The 4,991-nt window shown below is 40.4% G+C and overlaps 1 long non-coding RNA gene across 1 annotated transcript; it reads right to left on the bottom strand.

Moving 5' to 3' along the window:
- Positions 1 to 296: 296 nt before the first annotated feature.
- Positions 297 to 3,332, bottom strand: LOC124269092. The gene is made up of 2 exons (XR_006896420.1): positions 3,242 to 3,332; positions 297 to 1,128 (listed from the first exon to the last, which is right to left on the bottom strand). It is a non-coding gene; the product is annotated as an uncharacterized LOC124269092 (long non-coding RNA).
- Between the last annotated feature and the right edge of the window lie 1,659 nt (positions 3,333 to 4,991).

The following is a 4,991-nucleotide window of genomic DNA, read 5'->3' as shown; positions in this document are numbered from 1 at the left end:
CAAACATCAAATTTTCAACTTCTTTCCGAACTGCAATCAAAGATGACAATGGGTTCATTGTAACGGACGTTTCCGCTTCTGCCCAGCTAACCCAACTGACACAAGCATGTGCTTTGTAGCATGATGAAACAGGAAAAAAATGTAATCCAAATAATTCAAATACTTAATTTCTACAAATTGGGAAAAAGTATTAAAGTGGACCTCCGTGTGAACAAAATGGATGTGGTTTGTTTCTTGAATATTTTCAGTATATGGAGGAGATATTACGCATGAAAACACAAATCACAAATTCGGAGTTCACTATATTTTCTAGCTCTAATAAATCTCCAATTATATACTCATTCTGAAGGGTCACCAAGGTAGGTATACTGTCAAACATGAAACCAGCGTCAATGGGTCCGAGCATGTGATCAACAGTTGACGAACATGTTGTTAATGCCTATGACGCATTGGTTTGAAACTATTGAAATTGATAACGACGATTTCAAACAATGCGTACAAGGTTGAAGGATGATCAAAACGGCTTCCTAAACTGCACCTCTGGTCAGTTCTTTGTAGTTCACTGAGCATGGCGTTTATATTACCCCAGTCACAAAAGCTGCAATCAAATAGCAAATGCGACAGACCGTTATTCTTACCTTTTGCTACTAATTGTTACAGCATCAACTTTGTCATACCTAGTCACAAAACGCTTATCCAATGACCTGGAAGCCAATACCGCTGTCAAAAAGACACAGACGTTTGAAACATAAATGTGAATAGTCTCCCTCTCGGTAAGTTGCTGTGTCTTGCTGTCCGTTCTGATTCATTGTCACAGTATGAGCAGTATCGTTATTGCAGTATTGTTATTGCAGTATTGTTATTGTGCACAGTGTCGTACTGCCAGGGACCAGCCAAGAGCGGTACCAGAACTAACGTACCCCTCAGGGAGCTCTAGAGCGGGTGTGTCACAGAGGTGGCATGTGCCACCACCGTGGTGATACTCCGCACTGATACACACAAAGCAAGTCTCTCCCTTGCATGCGGCAATGCACGCCTCCATTGTTGACGTTGTCAGGGCGTTGGTGTTACAGCTGGTGATTCCAGATTCGGGGTAAGTACTGCTTTCACTGCCGTATATGGTGCAACCTGAAAAAACAACAACCATACAAACATTAATAGAGGCGACAAAACCCTTTCCACAAAAGGGAATCTGATATCTTACTGCTAAAAGTCAATTGTACAAGCTTGACTCTATCTTAATCATACATTTGTTTCAGCAGTATTACAGTTGCACGATGTTATTCGTAAACAAATCGAGTGTGGGTGGAAAAAGTCCAGTGATTGTCACCAGTGATAAGATGAAAGAACATGTGTTTATGAATCACTATGAAATAGTGATGACACCAGGTGTTCGCGAAAAGGTGAGCGTATCCTGCCCCAGAGGTGGCACCCGTCAGAGAAATATGCAAAGTCTAGTCGTGTGCATTTTTAACCAAGGTCATAATTACATGGCGACAGTAATATTTCCGTTCCTAGTATGGTGATCTACTTTCAGATGCTGGCGATCTATAGCCCGTGTTTTATATTGTATTGTCTTCTTTCATTACACTGTTTTAGTTCTACATGCTAGTTTTATGTTCATATCTCTGATACTCTAGTGTTTTTACTGTCCATCGTCGACAGGTTTAACTCTTCACAATGTTTTCATTTTTGTATTGTATAAATTGTTTTCGTCACGATATGGCTGAAACATTGCCGATGTGACGTTAAATATTAACTCACTCGCTCAGTAATATTTCCACCATCAAAAGTATTCATCTTATTTAGAAACTATACTGATCAAGGACTTTCATGTGTAAGTGAGTGAGTTTAAATTCTTTCTCGTATCAGTGTTATCTCAGCAGTATCGCAACGACATCGGCCAATCATGGGTTGCTGATTTAACGTGATCTTATAGCTAATATACATGGAATTATCATGAAACGGCCCTCCCATTATCAGAAATCTGTGGGCCGCTGCAAATTATATTGGACCGCTCAACCTTAACGACGGGCCACTATCAGTTCTGTTGTAAAGTGACGTCATAGTGGGTGCGTGGGCTTACGGTTCATTCGACATTAATTGGCTTTCGACTGGCAGATATTCTGGGTCAAACAAGTCAAAGCAACCCGAATTCCCGCTTTAAATAGAGGTAATATTGGCTTTCTTGTTAGTGCTAACCTTAACAATCGCACTATTAAGGTTGTTAATGGACCAAAACCGAACACTGACATAGTTTGACATGTTGCAGGCTATGGTCTTGTCAAAGGCCAAGGTCGAAAATCGTCACTTTTTGTTGTGACGTCACTTGAATTGTTCGATGACGTAATTGCATTCGGGCAGTCAACCCCGTCAGAAGTTGATTTGGGTAAACTTACAGTCAAATTTCTTTATTGTTTCCTTTTTCTTTTCAACACAAATTCTATGTATTTTAGCAATAATAACGGTAATGCTATTTTTGAGGGCTTTATCATTTGCAGAAGCCCTCGGTCTTTTTCAACTGCCCTCCTTCGTCGGGCAGTTAATGGAAGACCTCGGGCTTCTGCAAATGAAAATGCCCTCATAAATAGCATTACCCTTATATTACTTCCTTCAACACATGTACCCTTGTAAACAGACATATTTGTGTGGTTAGAGTTTAGATACCACCTTGACCTATATAGAAACAAATATAACTAGGATACCTTGACAAGACTTTCAATATATCCTGGAAGTTCAGTGAATAACGACGGTGTAATACGTACCCTTTTTGCGAAAACCTGGTGTCATCACTTACTTCCAGTGAAACGTTCACGTTCTTTAACCATCGCTCTTTTGCCTTTAAAGCCCAGTTGAATCAAGATCAGTTATTCCTTGACGTTGACCTCTAATATTTACATCGACACCGTCGGCGAGGGTCAATACCTATACTCTCAAAGCAGGGATTCCAGATACTAATTGTCCCTAAGCTCTAAAAGTGAATGGATGTGTGAGGTGATCAAGCGCAGTGTACAACAACCAATCCCAATGACTGTGAACCAAATGTTTGCCCAGGATTTACACACAACAACATCGACATTGACATATCCTGACATGGTAAAGAGACATAGTATTTTTACATCCTGTTGCTCCAAGGAGTTGCTTAGGGACTCGAGGTTGCGTCAGAATTTATGGTGCCTTAGACCTCTTAGTGCTCTATATCAGCAGCAACCAAATCACCCTGCTGATACCAAATACTCACGAATCAGACAGTTGCCAGTCGTGACGTCGTAGCTTGTCCCCGTCACGCATACACAGACGCCGTCTGCGCATGCTGAGTTTCCGAAGGCGCAATTTGATGCACTTCATCCCAAACGACGGACCTCCTAGAAAGGTATGTAATATTTCAGCTAACACTATTTTCAAAAATATCTTCAACTCAGCGGATACATACGATATCCGTTAAGGTCATTTAGATATGCAGATCGATGCAAATGTGAAAGGTTAAGTAAGGAATATTTCAGTGGTTACAAACATGACGTCACATTTATCAAATGGCGATCAAACGGCGATTATTCATTGGAAATTTGGGGATGGTTGTTATGAGAGACAAAATTTGAAACAATAACCCAGGGACAAGCCGAGTAGGATCAGTTTACTTATCTGTGCTTGTAAACCTCTGCGGCTTGAAGACTTTGCAAAATCCACTGCTGGAAATTGCCGAAATAATCCCTAAAGGTTACTTCGGTTCGTCTAGTTAGCTCACATTACTTTATCAAGTGATAAAGTAAACATTTTGCATTACGTCATACTGCACTGGTGTGACTATATATCATTCCAGTCTACCCCACCGTTATCAAACGCACCCTTAGTAACCAACGATCATGCATGTCAGTTGACACAGTCCTAGTAGCAGCTGATTCTTGGTTTGTAGTTGCTGCAGCGTGTAACATCAATGGTGGAAACATTACGTTTACGTTTTTCATGGCGTGACCAGCCGATTGACAGAACCTGGCCCATTCCTCACAGAATGGGTCCGGTTTTCTATCAACCGGCTGGTCACACCATGCCCTGTGCATGGAAAACTATCATTTAAAATAATCATCTCAAATATTTCATTATGGAAGATGATGCCATTAAAGCAAATTTATATTTTGCCTTGAGCCGTATGCCAAAAGGCGGTGGCTCATGGGCCGATCTGATGATACGGACCTCCGAAATCTGTATTTATTCTTTTAGTTTCCACAGCTTTTCATGTTCAATTTGCTGGAGTATAGCAACCCTGTAGCCCTGGTGGTGCAGTCTGGTTATCGCTGCAATGACACTCGATGGCGGGTGGGGAGCAGGCTTGTCGAACTTACATCCTCACAACATGGCTAACCTACAATACACTGGTTCTCCTTCTAAAAATACGGAGACATGTAGAAACTGATACCGTTTCACACTCATTCTCTGTAATGAGATACTTTTGATGTCACAGCTTATTGCACAGTTCAAAACTGATTAAAGAGTCAAGTACAAAATTTCGTTTAGTAGAGTTATTGTTCACAACATTTTTGAACTAGAAAGGTCATTGCTGTAAGTAACGTTATGAAAATGCCAGAGGCTTAATGTTGCAAAACCAAACGTACGTTACCAGTCGCCGGCAAACTTCTCATTGTGTCATGTCTGGCTGTGACTAAGGACAACCCTGTAGGTTATTGGTTCTGATATATAAGCAATCATGAACATTTCTTCTGATAATTGTATACATCTTCATTACCATGAAAACAATAAAGCAAGGTCGCCAGGTTACAAGATACGTACGTTACCATATCAAGATTGATCGTATTAATATATATATGTTTTTAGTCATGATTAGTAAGGCCGAGGAATAATGTATTTCATATAGAAATACACAATTATTTTGCGAATATAACTATTAGTACCATATTGGGCTGATAACCTAAGGCTAGAGAAGTCATGGGTCAAGCGTGAATTTGTCTTGATACAAACGTTACCACATGTACATT

The sequence above is a fragment of the Haliotis rubra genome, unplaced genomic scaffold, assembly GCF_003918875.1.
Source record: "Haliotis rubra isolate DU_JTF1 unplaced genomic scaffold, ASM391887v1 Scf142, whole genome shotgun sequence".
Taxonomy (NCBI): Eukaryota; Metazoa; Mollusca; class Gastropoda; order Lepetellida; family Haliotidae; genus Haliotis; species Haliotis rubra.
Note: the sequence above shows the minus strand (reverse complement) of the source record. Positions and strands in the feature narration are given on the sequence as shown.